Here is a 20768-nt window from a genome sequence, read left to right on the forward strand (position 1 = left end):
TGCCTTTGGTAATCAGTACTTGTTCCAGTGATAAAACATTTTGTAAATCATTTATGTGTATCTTCATAATCTCTACATTTGTAATGTTTGGGTTGGTTCCCAATTTCATAGAAAATAAACATTAAAATGACGGTAGAATAAGAGGAATAGGATATGTAAAATTATCATTATTTGTTATTCATTCAAGAAGATATAAAAGTAAATCATAGTGAAAAAGACAAATACCTTTCAACACAAACCATGATATGATTACATGGTAATCTATTTACAGTAATTATATATTGTAGCTATTGTTTCACACCACTGAAAGAGAATAATAATTGGTTACATTTAAGATAGCTATTAGTTTATAAGATAATTCTTATTTAGTAGAAGCTCTTCTTCTTAACCTAAACTATTCGACTTTATCTAATCTTTCTTTAGCGGATTCCTTTTGTGGTTTTAATATACCAAGCCTCCTGGCTAGTATAGGGGTATTGTGCTTGCCTAGCATTCGCATGACAACAGATCGATCCTAACCGGGACCGCGAATTTAAGCTGTTTACTGGGGAGGCCACTGCTGAGTTTAGGAGCTTGGGCTTGCCCGGGTAACATTCTGGTGAGCATCTATTCTGATGAAACTGGAACTGAAACCAGACACCTTTAACCTTTAATATCAGAGGTCTCAACTTTACAAAAATAAATGTATGGCAAGAGACAGACGATAAAGATAAAAAAAAAAACAAATTGATATTGAGATTTTCGATTAATTTTATGTTAAGAGTCCGTGTAGTCTTGAATATATACTCACACGCAAGGCTAAAAATATAAGAACAAGACAGCCCATAACTCATAGCTGACGCAAGTAGTAACGTCATCTCTCTCTCTCTCTCTCTCTCTCTCTCTCTCTCTCTCTCTCTCTCTCTCTCTCTCTCTCTCTCTGTGTGTTTTCTATATACCATTACCAGTTTTAAGGGCTACGTTTCTCTGTTAGTGTCTAAATACGTTTAAGTAAATCATTTTTATTGTCATTATTATTATTTTTTGTTAGCTACAGTCTACAGAGACTGAGGGTTTATAGTATAGGGTTCTGGGTTGCATTATTATTATTATTATTATTATTATTATTATTATTATTATTATTATTATTATTATATAAGCTACAGGCCTAGTTGGAAAAGCAGTCTTATAAGTCAAAGGGGTCCAACATGAAAAATAGACCAGTGAGGATAGGAAATAAGGAAGCGGATAGAACAGTGTGCCAGAGTGCACCCTCAAGCAAGAAATTGGAAGACCATAATACAGACGCTATAGCGTTACCCATGACTAGAGTTGCCTCAAATACCTAATGAGTCTCTTCTACCCTTACCAAGCGATAAGTAACCGCTGAACAATTACAGTGCAGAAGTTAACCACTTAAGTGAAGAAGAATTTTTTTATCATCTTTGTGTTATCAGGTGTATAATGAAATAGGAGAATATATAAAGAATAGGTTAGAATATTCGGTTTACGTGTAGGTAAACGAAGAATGAGACGTAACTGGAGAGGGATCCAATGCGGTACTATCTGGCCGGTCAAAAAACCCAACACCTCTCTATTGGTAGTGTCCCAACGGGTGGCTGGTACCTTGATCACCCATCCATCGTTTGTCCAAAATTTTCTTTCGGAAAGTTTCATATTAAATGTTCCCTGTCTTATACTGTACACGAAATTGAGTATTTGTATTTTGGCTCACACCACACATGGACTTGAGGGCATTCAGTGCAATGAAAATAAGTAAAGATTATGGGGCAGTTAGATTAAAGAAATGAAACAAAATTAGAAGTAAAGTAGATGGTATATAAGGGGTTGCAGCTGAGGCTGAAGAACGCATCAAATATTTGAAGCGGTGTGATTCATTGCCTCTTTTCGCCTACAGATTTCTTTAAGCGCAGGCACAGAAGTCGGGCCTTTTTTCTTTTGTTTCAAACTCAATAAAAAGAAAACGGAGGTATCACCGATGTTCCCACAACACATGGTAGACTTACACAATTCACTATTATCCGAGTGAGTAAATTTTGTGTTTCCCCTTGTGGTTACGTCACATTTGAGCACATTTGGACGCGTTTAATACTCTGGTGGATTGACATGTTCTTATATATGTTTTGGCCTTGCTCACAAGTACATACATATACTTTTACGTGTATATATATATATATATATATATATATATATATATATATATATATATATATATATATATATATATATATATATATATACATATATATATATATATATATATATATATATATATACTTTTACGTGTTATATATACATATATATATATATAATATATATAAAAATATATATATAATATATATATATATATATATATATATATATATATATATATATATATATATATATGAGAACAGACTATACAATGAAGGATGAAATGTCATTGGAAGGAGGAAAGATTTAAAGAGGTGGAATCATTTAAACATTTAGGAACTATGATATCTAATACAGGAGTTTTAGAATTAGAGTTTAATGCAATATTGAAAAAAGCAAATCAGACAATGGCTACGTTAAGTAAAATATTGAAATCAAATCGCTTGAATTTGCATTTAAAAATCAGACTTTATATCAGCTATGTGAGATTGGTGTTACTGTATGGGCATGAGTCGTGGTATGACAATGAAACAATAACCAACAAATTTTGTAGATCTGAGAACAAAGCCCTCAGAAGAATATTTGGAGTTAAATGCAGAACAGGATTAGAAAGGAAACTATAAAGAGAAATTACCCGAGTGCCATATGTAGAAGAGATTAAGGTGAGGGGTAGATGGAGATGGTTTGGGTATGCTCTTCGCACTCCCTAAGTAAAATTAGTTCACCAGAATTCCACTTGTGCTCCACAAAGCACTAGAAGAGTTGGAAGACCCAGGCCTACATGGCTGGGGACTATGAAGTGTGAAGTGGGAGATGATGAACGGAGAAGTAATGATTTAAAAGCTCAAGACAGAGACGACTGGAAAAACCTAACCGAAGCCCTTTACGTCAATAAGCGTGGAAGGAGATGATGATGATGATATATATATATATATATATATATATATATATATATATATATATATATATATATATATAATTTCAATTAGAACAACGTAATATTTCTAAGACCTCTCAGAGGCAGCTCCAAAGTGTAAAACTAGGTATTCTGTTTAGATTTTCAATGAAATATAAAAGAAAAAAAAAACACCATGAAATGATAGGTGCCATTTTTAGTTTGTGAATGAAAAAAAGCTACCAATGCGACTGTAGTCCCTTATGGTTGAGTTATAAGGTATTACATGAAATTCATTAATTAATAAAAAATCTTATTTGGTATTTGCTGTCTATTTTGGGCAGAGTTCTTGAGTAAATACATATTTGGGTATTGCGAAACAAAGTGACATTATTCGAAAGCCTTACCTGATAGAACTCTAAATACATACAACCTCAAAATAAAAAAATTAAAAAATCTTCAGGAATCTGTTAATTGCCTCTAGCACAACTCCTAATCTGTTCCTAATCTGAGCTGGTTATGTTAGAAGCTTTTGGCCTTTCTAGTACAAATAAGTGATTTCTCGTTTGGAATATAAGATTAAAGTTTTATATGGTCATGTTTATGTATTAACAAGTTAATGGACTTTTCATCAATCTAATTATGCGTATGTATATTATGCAGAATTGTGATCCTAAACAGAGGGTGCTGTATGATATTAGCCCCCAGGCTATTTGGAAATTTCCAACCCTTAACCCCCAGGAGGTTATTTTTTCCCAGCACATTTTGCAATATATATTTTTTTTAAATTGCTCTAACAGCCTTAATTTTTGTCATAGAGAGGTCAGGTTGGTCTCATTCTCTTGGAAAATGCCTGAATGTTTTCAAAAATTTATCAAAAATATGAAAAAAAAATAATTTTTATAGTATTTTTTTTGCAAGGACGTACCGGTACGTCCATGGGGGTAAAGGGATGGCTTTTGTGAAACGTACCAGTACGTCCTTTGGGGGTAAAAGGGTTAGTTTTACATGATATTTGAGATATGATGGAATATAAAGACATTTATTAGTGAGGAGATCCGCACTTTAATCAACGCCTTAGCTGCATTGATAAACCTGGTAGATTAGCGGAGGCAAGATCATCTGCTGCTAAAGCTCAATTTAAAAATAACAAAAGATAGAGAGAGAGAGAGAGAGAGAGAGAGAGAGAGAGAGAGAGAGAGAGAGAGAGAGAGAGAGAGAGAGAGAGAGAGGCCTTGCATAAATGGTGAGTGTTAAGCAAAAATACATGAGGTATATATTTTGAAAATAGCTAGGTTTATTCAAAATTTATGATTTAAAAACATTAAAAACATAATGAAAGTTAATCGAGAAGGAAAGTTAAAGTCTAGGTCTTAAGACAGATTCAGTCCTATATGTGCTTATAAATTCAGAAAAAATAAATGTAGTAAGTAAGCATTTCAAAGAGCTTGTAAATTATGTTATTAAAAAGCAGCAGGAACAAAAGTCGAAGGGGCATATGTGTTTTTTTTTTTTTTTTTTTTTTTTTTTTTTTTTTTTTTTTTTTTTTTTTTGTAAAACACAATGCGCCGCTGAAACTGGAAACAATCCTTTACAATTTGTTACAAGCTGCAATGGTCATTATGAATCCTAAACCCAACACGTTAATAAGGAATGGAGGTTACTACGGATGATGCCTGAAATTAAACTCTTAAATAATAGGTGGTGTATAATTGCACCATGGCCTATCGGAAACGTCCCTGCCTACCGATCTACCGGAGTGGCGTTATTATTATTATTATTATTATTATTATTATTATTATTACTATTACTGGCTAGGCTACAACCCTAGTTGGTAAAGCAGAATGCTATAAACTCAAGGGCTCCAACAGGGATATTAGCCTAGTGAGATAAGAAACAAGTAAACAAACAAACCACAGGAGAAGTAATGAACAATTAAAGAGAAATATTTCAGCAACATTAAACAAATCTTCCATAGATAAACTATAAAAACTTTAAAAAAGTATAGGAAGTGAAATAAGATAGAATAATGTGCCCAAGTGTATCCTCAAGCAAGAGAATTCTAACTCAAGACGTGGAAGCCTATGGTACAGGGGCTAGGGCACTACCCAAAACTAGAGAACATTGTTTGATTTTGGAGTGTCCTTCTCCTAGAAGAGCTATTTACCATGGCTAGAGAGTCTCTTCTACCCTTACCAAGGGGAAAGTAACCCTGAACATTTACAGTGCAGCAGTTAACCCTTTCAGCAAAGAAGTATTGTTTAGTAATCTCAATGTTGTCAGGTGTACAAGTACAGAGGAGAATGTGGAAAGAATAGCCCAGACTATTCGATGTATGTGTAGGCAAAAGAAAAAATGAGCCGTAACCAGAGAGTAGGATCCAATGTAGTACTGACTGGCCAGTCAAAGGACCCAATAATTCTCTAGCGGTAGTATCTCAAGGGTGGCGGGTGTCCTAGCCAACTATCACTCGAGTCCCTCTCGAGCTCGATAGTTTCTGGTAGTGCCTGTAACCTCACCATCCTTGTCTTCTATGGGAGAGTCTATATGTCTATCTGCTGAGTCATCAGCAGCCGTTCCATGGCCCTTCCTGGTCCTAGTTTGGGTGGAAAAGGTGCCTGGGCGCTGATCATGTGTAGTACCAGGTAGTAGGTTGGCCATGGCACCAGCCACCCGTTGAGATATTACCGCTAGAGTGTTATGGCGTCATCTGACAGGCCAGACAGTACTACATTGGATCCTTCTCTCTGGTTACGGTTCTTTTTCCCTTTCGCCTACATATACACCGAATAGTCTAGCATATTCTTTACATATTCTGCTCTGTTCTCATAACACCTAACAACACAGATTACTACCCAATTCTTCTTCACTCAATGCGTTAACTACTGCACTGTAAATGTTCAATGGCTACTTTCCTCTTGGTAAGGGTAGAGGAGACTCTGTAGCAATGGTAAACAGCTCTTTTAGGGGTACACTCCAAAATTAAACCATTGTTTTCTAGTCTTGGGCAGTGCCATAACCTCTGTACCATGGTCTTCCACTGTCTTGGATCAGAGTTCCCTTGCTTGAGGGTACACTCGAGCATACTCTTCTGTCTTTTTTCTCATCGTCTTGTTTTGTTAAAGTTTTTTATAGTTTATATAGGAAATATTCATATTACTCTTCTAAAAATATTTTATTTTCCTTTTATCCTTTCCTCACTGGGATAATTTCCCTGTTGGAGCCCCTAGGCTTATAGCATCCTGCCTTTCCAACTAAGGTTGTAGCTTAGCAAGTAATAATAATAATAATAATAATAATAATAATAATAATAATAATAATAATAATATACTGTCAGTCTCTAGGGCATTGTCATGCTTGCTAGGGAATTGTCACTGCCCATGGCTCTGCCATTCATGAGCGGCCTTTAAAGCCTCTAATAGCAATTTGCTGCAATAACTGACTGGGGATATTTACAGGTAGCCTTGTATAGTGCCACCATCTGTTTCATGGTAAACACATTTCTATATTCCAAATCTGTTAGGCACAAACATTTCTAATCTTGCTATCTACGTCCCATGTCTTATAAGAACCTTTTATAAGGGTCTAAAAAAAAAAAAAAAAAAAAAAACACATGTCGAGCTTTATAAGGGTCAAAAAAAAAAAAAAAAAAAAAAAAAAAAAAAAAGAAAAACACACACACACACACATGTCGAACCTCACCTTCGGGAAACCAAAGAAGGAGTCAGTGATTGATTTTCTGAAAACACCTGATGTATTGATAAGAATAGTGTTGTAAATTAATTACTAATAAGAAAAATCATTTGGATGAGAGAGAGAGAGAGAGAGAGAGAGAGAGAGAGAGAGAGAGAGAGAGAGAGAGAGAGAGAGAGAGAGAGAGTTCTCCAGTGAACGGACTGAACAAAGCCTTTAAGAATCCTCGCTAGCATGGTCGAAAACTCCAGATATGTCTAGAGGATGAATGAGTTATTATAAGTCATACGACGTCATAACTAAGGGAATTTATGCTCTCAGGATAGCGATGTGGCCCAATGTCAAAGGATTTACCAAACACTTGTATGACACACCTGTTCTAGATAGCAGAAGAAGATCTGTTAACCACAACACATGTTGTATCCGTTAATTATTTTCTCCGCCGTAACCGTCTCCTTCTTAAACAAGCAAAGACAGCTTTAAGAAATTATGATAACCTAAATTTCTGTAAGGTATTAAAAAAATTCATCATGATCCTCGATAAAGCTATAATATTTACAAGAATTCATTTTATGTGTTATGCCTACTGAAATTAACTTATTTATTGTGAAACAATCTCCACTAGATTTAGTACATTTGAGAACAAAGCCCTCAGAAGGATATTGGGGATTAAATGGCAGGATATGATTAGAAGTGAAACTATAAGAGAGATTACTCGAGTGCCATATGTGGATGAGATCATGATGAGGAGTAGATGGAGATGGTTTGGGCATGCTCTTCGCACTCCTCAAGAGAGATTAGTTCACCAAACGTTCAGCTGGGCTCCACAAGGGACTGGAAGAGTTGGAAGACCCAGGCCTACATGGGTGTGTACTAGGAAGCGTGAAGTAGGAGATGATGAATGGAGAAGTATTGAATTAAAAGCTCAGGTTACAGACGACTGGCGAAATCTAACCGAGGCCCTTTGCGTCAATAGGAGTAGGAGGAGATGATTGTGTGATACGGAAGACAATGTTCCATACAATTTCTAAAATCACAATCCAAATCAATAAGAAAATAGTCAGCTTTTTATATTACTCACGTGTTTCTATAGACAAATTATCAAAGTGGAGTATATACAAGATTATGAGGATCTTATTTCTTAAACCCCACGTATACGTACAAGCAAAATAATACTTGAATCATAGGTAGTGAATATAATTTACTATTGAATTATATTGTGTATTTTTCAATCTATCCCGCTGTGCCTACATCACCCCTCAAAAATGCACTCTAGTCGATTGATATATTCTGGTAAATGCTTACAGTATAATTTCTATAGAATGGATGGGGGCGGTTCGTACAGTGGTTCTCTGAATGAAGAAGAAACAAAAACTCAACTAGATGGTGAAGACACCATATGGGATACTAATTACAGTGCGCTATATATGACGTACTGTACTGTAGAGGATACAAAAACTACGTTATGTCTTTTATTTTCATTCTTTCCACTTGGTATGTTCTCACTTTACAGTCTACCTTCTTTATATTTTCCTCATTCCACTCTCATCTAAGAACAAACTCTTTTTATGAGCCACTCGAGCTTAGATCAATGTGACTTGGTTGTCTCACTGAAACTGCTCTAGAAAGATATAGTTACCAGGAATGAATCATCAGTGGTAAGCTTGACAGTAATGTGTGGCTACATCCAAAACCAAATTCAAATCTGAGTGTGTCTCTTGAATTTTCTGAAAATTCAAATTTCAGTATGTCACTTTAACTTTTTGAGATAAAACTTCAGAAACGCAAAAGAGGGAGGAGAACGATTATAAATTGGAAGAGGAAACCGCCTATTGCTGAGTACCGAATTACAAGTTAACATCGGGAATGTAAGCAATAGAAATATGGCTTGACCTAGCCATAGATACAATGTTAGAATGAACCTTAAATGATTATAAATCTTCCTTGAAAAAAATAATTTCTTAAAAATTTATTCGTTTCGTCAAAAAATATCTTCAATGACAATCTATTATATCTTATTAAACACATAAAATACATTCATACTGTACTGAACGTCTTGTCATATGTCTGACACTAGATACTTTAATCCATTTATAAATGTACACATTGTCACCTAGTTACATATTGCACTCAGTACATTTGGTATACTTCATCTCTATGATCCTCGAGATTCAATACGATCATCAGGGGTAGATGGTCCACGGGAGTTCATATAGCCCATGGGATTCAACTAGCCCATAAGGCCCCTTCACCATTATTTTCATATGACAATCTATATGGATAAGTTGGGTGTATATATCATTTTTACACTGGGTAAATTCTGTACATTTTTCACAAAGGGCACATTCGGAATGTTTATTGAAGTGATACAGTGGTTTATTTATATGTAATAAACATTAACCCTTTTACCCCCAATGGACGTACTGGTACGTTACAAAAAACTCATCCCTTTACCCCCATGGACGTACTGGTACGTCCTTGCAAAAAACTGTTACTTACACTTTTCCATATTTTTTATAACTTTTTGAGAAACTTCAGGCATTTTCCAAAAGAATGAGACCAACCTGACCTCTTTATGACGAAAATTGAAGTTGTTAGAGCAATTTGAAAAATATATATTGCAAAATGTGCTCGAAAAAAAAACTCTTGGGGTTAAGGGTTGGAAAGTTCCAAATAACCTGGGGGTAAAACGGTTAAACGTGACAGGTTTTATACTAAGTAATTGGGCAGGTTTTAGTCTTTTATGCATTGATAGTATATGAATAGTTACTGTCAGTTAAACAGTAACATAGAACCCTACTGCTATCCATTTTGTCAGATCTAATATCTCCGATTTTCACTGTTTTCTCACCTTGGAACAAAAATGACATACCAAATAATAGGAATACAATGTTTTTGTAAGTCGCTGCTAGACTAGATCATTGTAATCTTTTTATGAATGATTTTTCTCTGTTATAGGTTGTATCCTTGGTTGGATCAAATCCAATGGATCTTGGTATAAACAAGGATGGAGACTTACTTTTAGCATGAATTAATTTTCTATTATTTGCGAAATTTATTTAATTTGTTTTTAGCTCTAATAACGTGTTAATTAAGCTTTCCTGTTAGTTGTGGCAAAGTATTTTATAAGAACACTGTTTAAGTTTCATTTCATCAATTCCACATCACTTTCAAGACGAATATTTCACATATTTATAGATAAGTAAATAAAACCCTCCAATAGAGAATAATGTAACATTGTATACTTCAACATGAAACAAGTAGTATATGATTTTTCCAAAGGATCTGACACTGAAGGTCACAAAGGAAGTTTTCTTGTAAGATATAATTTGTGGCAGATTACCAAAACGGTGATCTGACAACGATGCCCAAAATAAACACTTTTTCAGTTCAACAAAATTTAACGATATACATTGCTAAAAAAAAAAAAAAAAAAAAAAAAAAAAAAAAAAAAAAAAAAAAAAAAGAACATAGTTCTAATCGAAAATTCTCCGCGAAAAGATACGTTCTCAGCCATATTTCAGTAGAATACAGGCGACAGGTAATTTTTTACCCTACTCTGTTATTGCATTTTACGGGTTGGTGACCGTAATATCACTCCTTAATGTCAATATATCCGATTTTAGAATGGTAAATGCCTGGCAACATTTATCTAGGGATTTTTACCGTTTTTTACAGCAAAATTTTAACATTGTACCTCATCCAAGACAACACCATGTGTTCGCATTGTTCAATATATAGTGTACCAACCGTGTTTCACACAATTGTACATAATTCCTTTTGTATATATTACGCTTGTATCTTCGCTCTTCCCTCGCACTAAAACGAACATAAAAATTCATGTCTGGTTTTTCCTCTGTGATATTGTCTGTCTTGTGAACTTGTTATGTCCTGTTGCCTTGAGGTTTTGTATATAAGGAGAGTGTTCCACAATAATATAACTCAGTCGTTTCCAAACTGCCTTTGAGCTCACACCCTTACTCGGCGCCGTCACGATAGCTTAGGACAGTTTTATCTGCTGTCAATTTAACAAGTCCACTACAGGCAATAATTCAAAACTTCACAAATCTTACTTTCTCCAATTATTCGTACGGTATATGCTTCAACTTTGCATGTTTTCTTTAGTCATAAGCCGCACTTTTACCCACATTTCCAAATATGCATGACCCCCCTTGCCATTCAATTATGATTTTTCATTAAGAAATTTACTTTGTTTTCGCGAGTAATGAAGGTGCTCAGAAGGTGATCAGTTAACTGTAGTTGCCTAAATGCAGGCTCCCAATGATCCCCAGCTAAGATTGACAATCTCCTCCATATGTAAGAAGTAAGTGTCTGTATATATATTTCATGTCACGCTGAGCGGTATTGCCAAACGTATGACTACTATGTCTCTCACAGACTCTTGGGTAGGGGGTAGAGGAAGGAGTCATACCCTGGTGAGGGGGGTACGCCAAGAGGTACTCTAGGAATCCACAATCTCCCACAAATTACCCAAAACCGCCGTCTTGTAATTAGAAAAGGGGGAGGGAATGGAAAGGGTTGAATCTGCGTGTGTTTGTGTGCGTGCATATCTAAATATTTAGCGATCATTTTTGACGGGTCGCGTACACTAGTAATCAATAATAGGCATCACTTATTTTTTCTCTGAATTCTTTTTTTTTTCTGCATGACTATGATCAGTTAAAGCGTTGAGGTCCTGTTTGGTATGCCTCTACATTAAGAATAGCCCTGAAAACGATGGTAAACCGGAGAGTGAAATTAAACATCCATACTCTACCAGAAATAAAGAGATCCTATCAGAAACTACCTGAAATAAACAGAGATTCTACCAAAAATAAACTGAGATTCTAACAGAAATAAACTGAGATTCTACCAGAAATAAACAGAGGCTTTAACATAAAGAAATAGATTCTACCAGAAATAGACGGAGATTCTAACAGAAATAAACTGAGGCTCTAACAGAAATAAAGAGAGATTCTAACAAAAATAAACTGTGATTCTACCAGAAATAAACTCAGGTTCTTACAGAAATAAAATGAGATTCTACCAGAAATAAACTGAGGCTCTTACAGAAATAAACTGAGATTCTAACAGAAATAAACTGATGCTCTAACAGAAATAAACAGAGATTCGACCAGAAATAAACCGAGGCTCTTAAAGAAATAAACTGATTTTCTACCAGAAATAAACTGAGGCTCTTACAGAAATAAACTGAGATTCTAACAGAAATCAACTGATGCTCTAACAGAAATAAACAGAGATTCGACCAGAAATAAACTGAGGCTCTTAAAGAAATAAACTGATTTTCTACCAGAAATAAACTGAGGCTCTTACAGAAATAAACTGAGATTCTACCAGAAATGAAATGAGATTCTAATAGAAATAAACAGAGATTCGACCAGAAATAAACTGAGCTTCTACCAGAAATGAACTGAGGCTCTTACAGAAATAAATTGAGATTTTACCAGAAATAAACTGAGATTGTAATACAAATAAAGAGATTCTACCAGAAATAAACTGGGATTCTGACAGAAATAAATTGATTCTCTTGAAACAGTTTTAACACGTGAATGGTATGACGGAGAAGGTAATGAAACTCATTCATAACGAGCTTAATAAATCTTTCAGAAAATATTTCATATCATTGGATATTAAATCCAACTATTTGTCTCTGGAAATATACAGTGACAGGAAATAATATTCCATGTAGCTTAGAATCTTCTACACGTATTGCCAAAAAAGATTTCATTCATGCCATACAAACGCAGCCATAATAATGAATCAGTTAATAGAATTGTAGCCTGATATAGACTGCCCACGAGAAATTATATACCTCCTCCGGATTGTGGTAGACTATTGGTAACGTCTCTTCCTTGTGATTTGCCGGCTTGGGGTTCGAGTCTCGTTCAAGTTTGATAGTTTCTAGTAGTGCCTGTAACATCACCCTCCTTGTTAGCTAGGGATGGTGGAAGAGCCTATGGTCTACCTGCCGAGTCATCCGCAGCCATTGCCTGGCCCTTACTCCTCCTAGGTTGGGTGGAGGGGGCTTGACCATGGAACATATGTATAGGCTATATGGTTAGTCTCTAGGGTGCTGTCACTGTTCCTTTCCTGTGACATTCATGAGCGACCTTTAAACCTTAAACCTTTAAGGATTCGTGAGCCAATGAGCGTGAATACGAAAAAAAAAAAAAACAAGTAGACATTTTGGACGTTGGCTAGTGTAATCAATGCAAAGAGTTTAATGAGTGCTCTCTTGTTTGATATTTTTCTGTATTCAGCAACATCAACGGCGGTATCTGAATAAGTTAGATATCAATTTAATCACCAGTCGAACTTACTAATATCTCGACGTACTGTGGCACCAAATGGTGGTATACAAATAGCTGGTTCTTGCACCGCTGATAAGAGAGGACCGTTCAAAGGTCACTCATGAATAGCAGAAGCAAAGGGCAGTGACATTGCTTATCCTAGCTAGCAGAACAATGCCCTAGAGACTGAGCATATATATAATATGACCAGCACCCAGGACCCTTTTCCACCCATGCTAGGACTAGGGAGGGCCAGGCAATAACAGCTGATGACTGCTTGCACAGAATAGTTTTATTATTATTATTATTATTATTATTATTATTATTATTATCATTACAAGCTAAGCTACAACCCTAGTAAGAAAAACAAGATGCAATAAACCCAGGGGCTTGAACAGGGAAAAATAGCCCAGTGAGGAAAGGAAACAAGGAAATAAAAAACTACAAGAGAAGTAATAAACAATCAAAATAAAAAGTACTAAGAACAGTAACATCAAATTAGATCTTTTTGTATATATATACAGTATATATATATTTATATACAGTATATATATATATATATATACATATATATATATATATATATATATATATATATATATATATATATATATATTAACTAAAAAACTATAAAAAAAAATCGGAGACAAAAATAAGACAGAATCATGATTTAAAAATCTAAGAGGTATGCATAGAAGATGATTTGGACATGATCTTCGCACTCCCTAAGAGAAATAAGTTCACCAAATTTTCAACTGGCTCCACAAGGCACTAGAAGGGTTGGAAGACTCAGGACTACATGGCTGAGGAGTATGAAGCGTGAAGTAGGAGATTATAAACGGAGAAGTATTGATTTAAAAGCTCAAGATAGAGGCAACTGACGAAATGTAACCGAGGCCCTTTGCGTTAATAGGCGAACGAGGAGATAATGATATATGGGGACAGTTTTCATGTTTTTTTTTTTTTTTTTTTTTTTTTTTTTTTTTTTTTTTTTAAAGATGATCAACAAGATATCAATAGGGAAAAGAAACAGGCGAAAAAGATTTGAGAGGAGAAATAGAGAAATATGCAAAGATAACAGAATATCGCTGAAAATGTAGAGTATAAATGTAAAGTACAAATTCACAGATTCGTATATTCATAATAGCATTCACATTCATTCGCGATATAATAAATCAACAAAATCATTTAGATATTTCGTCTTTATTACCAACGACAAATGGATATATTCCATCTCTTTAAGTTTGTCTTCAGATGAACTGTTATTTTCTCAAGAGTCTTACTTAACTATCTTTTTATCTATCTATCTATCTATCTATAAATATTTATATACATATAAATAATGTATATATAAATTAAATATATATGAATTATATATATAAATTATATATATGAATTATATATATAAATTATATATATGAATTATATATATATATCATATATATATATATATATATATATATATATATGAATTATATATATATGAATTATATATATAAATTATATATATTAATTATATATATAAATTACATATATATATGAATATATATACATATAATTATATAAATATATACATATATACATATATATATATATATATATATATATATATATATATATATATATATCTCCTGTTACCCTCAGAAAGGAGAGGAAGTAGTTATAACCTGTGGGGTACACTCGAAAACCATACCTCCCACAAATTGCCGAACCAACGGGTTATGGTTAGAAAGAGGAAAAGGAGGAAGAATTGAATTATTAAACCACGATAGAATTTAAGCCATTGTGGCAACCTGCTCATATAATTAAGACAATGATCTTTATCTTAACTTTCAGTAAGGACACCCTCGAGTTTAAGATATTTGTTAAGATAAGGGTTATCTCAAACCAAAGAATAGCGTAGAGTTATAACGCTGTGAGGTGAAGCCGGAGGCCCACGGGGAGAAGACTTGTCAGCAGAGGTCTGTTGTTGTAAACAGTAATTTGATACGTTGGTAAGTTCGGCTCGTAATTAAATTTCTATAGAACTTATTCTCAGATTCAATCAGTTCTTATTTACACCTACTTAGAAAAAAAATTCTTTATTAATTTGGAATTGTTTCAAGTACTGGTCGTCACAAATATATGTTCAAGTTCTTCCAAAATGTTTTCTTTCTTCATTCTTAGCGTTTAACCTACAAAGCTATCAAGAAAAACATATAATTCAAGTGCATGTTTGAAAATTTTTATTAAAGTTTCTATTATATCAGTTTTGTGATAGTTAGATAATACAATAAAATAATATATTCCAAAGTATTTTCTTGAACGCAACCATTTGAAACAATATTATCCATCGCTAGCGTTTCAAACAACTTGAGCTATGAGTCATGTTTCCTATTTTCTTTCCCCGAGAACATATGTATAAAGAACAGGTGAGGGTATATCTTTTTTATTATCTTTCATTTATCAAGTGTGTGTTAACTATAAGCAATTTATTTAATAACCTATTACACGAAACGACTAGTAAAGGGATTTCATCACTTGACAAGTGCTGCATTTTACCTTGAACAGATGTGAAATACCTGAAATACGTTGTTGTTTACTACTATGAGATTCAGGGCCTCTGTAACACGGTTTTTTGGACTTTGCTCCTTATCAAAGCATCGGATGTAGCTGAAAGTTGACATATGTATATTTTACAACCACACACGAATTTTGTCAGCATTATCAATAACCTAAACACAATAGTTTTAATTTTTATAGAGTAAAAATGATCTAGCCGACGCCATGGCCAGTGATAACGAGCCAAGAGTCGAAAACATTCACTACGTAAGCAATGTAAACACCTTTTGACAAAATTTTGCCCCGCCCATCCACCAGACACCCATTCAACTTCTTCCATCGGCTCTGAAACCCATAACAGTCAAGAATGGCTAACAGGATTTGGAATTGCCCCCGTGGTTGCAAAACTGCATTTGTCTTACGACTTGCAACTTTATACAGTCAAGAGAAAGCCCGTGGCCATATTTACTATAGCCTGAATAGGTAATTATTCAGTTTCTAGTTTAAATCCAATGTTTATAGTCTGATTTGTATTTAGCGTAGCAGGATTATAATACTTGTAATGTCATTCAGGCTTTTGAACATTTCTATTAACTATTCACTATGCCACCAAAATAGAGAGAAAGAGAGGGATTATATGTAAACAGTCTTTATATAACTATTTTTGTTAAAATAAGATTTTTGTGCTAAAATCTCCATCAGACCAACCGTGTTAGCTATGTTTTGGGCATGACTGCATTTTATAAATAAATCATGAATAGTTTTAGGAGTTTTATTTGTACATCTAATGGGAATTTATAGAAGTGAAGTGAACATGAATCATTTATCCTTTAAAATAATTACTACATGTAGCAAAACAAATAGTAGTAAAGATGATAATGCAATGAAGGAATGATACCATACTTTATCTTTAGCTTCAACATCGGCAATAACATACCCAGTTGCCATAATTTGTCAGCTTAATGAAATAACCTATCATCTAAAGTTAAACTTAATTTCTGAGGAGGCCATGGCTTATTGCACAGTGAAAGAATATGACAAAGACTTTATGAATGGCGGAACGATACATAAATGTGGGTGGGGTATTTGTGCTAGCGTAGTAATACTACTGTACTGTAGCAGTAGTGCTGTAACAGTACTATCCATGAATTAAACGTTTAGGCCAACTGCTGGGATCCTTGAGAATCATTTACCACTTCTTACAACTACTCGAAAAATTAGTTTTTATAGCCAGAATTTAAATTTTCTGATCCAACAATGCCCATGATAGCCTTCAGTGTTATCCTGAATTACAACGAGGCCAAAGTGGGTGGAGCCTCGTGAAGTCATCATTCTGACGATAATTACTGGTGAAGGTTTAAAGCCAAAATTTGGTACCAGTTATTTATTTATTTTTTTTTTCTTTTTCACAGTAAATACGTAGGTAGCTAGACAATAAATAACAATTACTGGACATTGGATATAGCAGTTATCAAATCAAGCTGGTCTACTACGTTTTTGAAAACTACCAACTAATCCATACACCTTGTCAATCTGATTGTGACCTATAAAGTAGACTGTAATTTCTTAGGAAACTTATTCTGGGAGTTAGACTAATAATCGAAGTGTTTTTGTATTTATTAACATATTTTGTTCGTTTGTTCATTATGACAATTCTCTGTGGAGAGGTTTCAGAGTTCATAAAGGTGTACTGCTTTGCTTTTATTTACACTTTTGTGTTATTGTTGGCAGAGGTATAGCCTTCGTTACGTATAACCAATCATCAATCGAGAAAGAGAGAAGAAATGCCGTCATAAGTTACGTAACGAGTGCGTTCGAAACCTTTTCTCTGAGTAAGTTGGCCCGTCTTCAAAAATCGTCACTTTTACTTAATAAAGTACCAAATTTATTCAACCTACGTAATGCAGAATATAGTCAAAATTTATGTGTAGATATAATGTGCATTCTGAATAAGCGTTATATTTATGAAATTCATAGAAAAAAAGTTATTGCGAAAAAACCGTGTTACAGAGGCCCTGAATCTCATAGTAGTGTACGTGACCAGTAAAAAATGACGGCTAGATCATTAGATAGATAGATATGCATACACACGCATGCACGTATTTAACCCTTCTCACCTACTCCCCCTTTCCTAACTACAACCTACTGGTTCGGCAATTTGCGGGATAGAGTGGTTTCCGAGTGTACTTCTCGGGGTATCCCCTTTCACTAGGGTATGACTATTTTTCTCCCCCTGAGCGTGACAGGAATATACAGTGTCCCAAAATAATGTATACACTCTTGGGAATTGTTACAACTTGTTCAATTTATTAACATTAACATGGAAAACGGATTCTTTTTTTTAACATTCTCAAATTGCCCCACGTATCCTGACTTTTTCATTCCGCATTGTTTCTCTCCTGTGAATCTGTTTTCCACATTAATATACAAAAAATGGACAAGTTGTAACAATCCAAAGAGTGTATACAATACTATGGGACACCCTGCATATATATATATATATATATATACTGTATATATATACTGTGTATATATACATATGTATATATATATATATATATATATATATAGGTAGTATTTAGTAGGCTGTCCAAGGCACCAGCCACCCATTGAGATACTTCCACAAGTGTGTCTTTGGATCCTTTGACTGGATCCCTCTCTCGGTTTACGGCTCATTTTTCCTTTGCCTACACATACACCTAATAGTCTGACTTATTCTTTCAACATTCTCTCCTCATACACCCAACAGCACTGAGATTACCAGACAATCAATTCTTCTTCGCTCAAGGGGTTAACTACTGCAAGATGGCTACTTTCCTCTTGGTAAGGGTAGAAGAGACTCCTTAACTATAGTAAGCTGCTCTTCTAAGACAAGGACACTTTACAATCAAACCATTGTTCTCTAGTCCTGGTTAGTGCCATATCCTCTGTACCATGACCTTCCTCTGTCTTGGAATAGAGATCTCTTACTTGAGGGTACACTCTTTTATCCTTTTTCCTTTAATCTTGGTTTTTTTTTTTTTAAGTTTTTATAATCTAAATGAGAAAGATCGAATTTAATGTTGTTACTGTTCTTAAAATATTTTATGTTGATTGTTTATTAATTTTCTTGTAGTTTATTTATTTCTTTGTTTGCTTTCTTCACTGGGTTTTTGTGTGTGTGTGTGTGTGTGTGTGTGTGTCCTTGGGCTTATAGCATCTTGCTCTTCCAACCAGGGTTATAGCTTAGCTTTTAATAATAAGAATAATAATACTACTACTAATAATGATAATAAAATAATAATGATAATATATACACATACATATATATATATATATATATATATATATATATATATATATATATATATACATATGTATATATACATATAATTATTATTATTATTATTATCATTATTATCATTATTATTATTAAATGTTAAGCTACAACCCTAGTTGGAAAAACAGGAGGCTATAATCCCAGGGGTCCCAACAGGGAAAATAGCCTAGTGAGGAAAGGAAACAAGGAAAAATACAATATTTTAAGAATAGTAACAACATTAAAATAAATATTTCCTATATAAACTATAAAAACATTAACAAAACAAGAGGAAGAGAAACTAGATAGAACAGTGTGCCCAAGTGTACCCTCAAGCAAGAGAACTCTAACCCAAGACTGGAACACCATGGTACAAAAGGCTATGGCACTACCTAAGACTAAAGAACAATAGTTTGATTTTGGAGTGTCCTTCTCCTAGAAGAGCTGCTTACCATAGCTTAAGAGTCTCTCCTACACTTACCAAGAGGAAAGTAGCCACTGAACAATTACATTGCAGTAGTTAACCCTTGGGTGAAGAAAAATTGTTTGGTAAACTCAGAGTTGTTAGGTGTACAAGTGCAGAAAGAATAGGCCAAACTATTCGATGTTTGTGTAGGCAAAGGGAAAGAACGTAACCAGAGAGAAGGATCCAAGGTAGTACTGTCTGGCCAGTCAAAGGACCCCATAACTCTCTAGCGGTAGTATTTCAACAGGAGGCTGGTACCCTGGCCAACCTACTATACAGAGAGAGAGAGAGAGAGAGAGAGAGAGAGAGAGAGAGAGAGAGAGAGAGAGAGAGAGAGAGAGAGAGAGAGCTTTATTGCCTTATTCATTATTGCCTTATTCTATGTTTGGGTTCCACCAGGTCCCTCAGAGTAAGGCACCTCGTATTTCCACCAGAGTTGCTAGTGCATCTTCAGGTGTATTTTGCATCTTCACATACCCATCTACTGGCCATACAAAGTAGACAACTGACTGCCTTAGGTATTATGGAAGGATATCAACCCACCATTATACAAAGTAACTGGATTAGTCTTAATAATCCCTCTACTACATTACACTCTGATTGCAATAAATAGCCACCCCATAGAGGATTATGAGCTTTGAAATCTCCGAGTAGTAGGAACAGAGTAGGAAGCTGATTTGATCAAATTCTGAATGTCATTTTTGCTAAAACCACACATTCGAGGAGAATAGAGGGAGTCAATGACCAACGGTATATCCAGAATTACATTGATAGCCACATATTGCAATCCTGTATTAGAATTTAGAACAGAATTTTGCATGGACTTATGTAAAACAATAGCCTTATTTCCATGGGCATGAGCTCCAATAGGAGGAGGATAACGAAAAATAAAATACTGAAATCAAAGTCTGAAAGGATGATTCCCTATCAGTGTTTCCTGTATTTTCGGACATTCATTCATTCCTCAATGAAATAATAAGTAGTAGGTTGGCCAGGGCACCAGCCACCCGTTGAGATACTACCGCTAGAGAGTTATGGGCGTCCTTTGACTGGCCAGACAGTACTACATTGGATCGTTCTCTCTGGTTACGGTTCTTTTTCCCTTTGCCTACATATACACCGAATAGTCTAGCATATTCTTATAAATTCTCTTCTGTCCTCATACACCTAACAACAATGATATTACCAAACGATTCTTCTTCACCAAAGGGGTTAACTACTGCACTGTAATTGTGCAGTGGCCACTTTCCTCTTGGTAAGGGTAGAAAAGACTCTTTAGCTATGGTAAGCAGCTCTTCTAGGAGAAGGACACTCCAAAATAAAACCATTGTTCTCTAGTTTTAGGTAATGCCATAGCCTCCGTACCATGGTTTTCCACTGTCTTGGGTTAGAGTTCTCCTGCTAGAGGGTACACTCGGGTATACTATTCTA

The 20768-nt window shown here is 34.6% G+C and overlaps 2 protein-coding genes across 5 annotated transcripts in view; one reads left to right on the plus strand and one right to left on the minus strand.

Moving 5' to 3' along the window:
• LOC137648773 (uncharacterized) overlaps positions 1-20768 on the minus strand; it is a 105446-nt gene that overhangs the window by 39952 nt on the left and 44726 nt on the right. The gene's annotated exons all lie outside the window — the stretch shown is intronic.
• The window catches only part of LOC137648761 (uncharacterized), a 105439-nt gene that overhangs the window by 30471 nt on the left and 54200 nt on the right, over positions 1-20768 (plus strand). The window contains exon 1 of one of the 3 annotated variants that reach the window (XM_068381869.1): positions 14899-15026. The exons of the other annotated variants lie outside the window; for them this stretch is intronic. The gene's annotated coding sequence lies outside the window, so the exon portion shown is untranslated. Of the gene's footprint in view, positions 1-14898; positions 15027-20768 lie in introns of those variants that run through there. 3 annotated transcript variants of the gene reach the window in all.

Source organism: Palaemon carinicauda, chromosome 1, assembly GCF_036898095.1.
Source record: "Palaemon carinicauda isolate YSFRI2023 chromosome 1, ASM3689809v2, whole genome shotgun sequence".
Taxonomy (NCBI): Eukaryota; Metazoa; Arthropoda; class Malacostraca; order Decapoda; family Palaemonidae; genus Palaemon; species Palaemon carinicauda.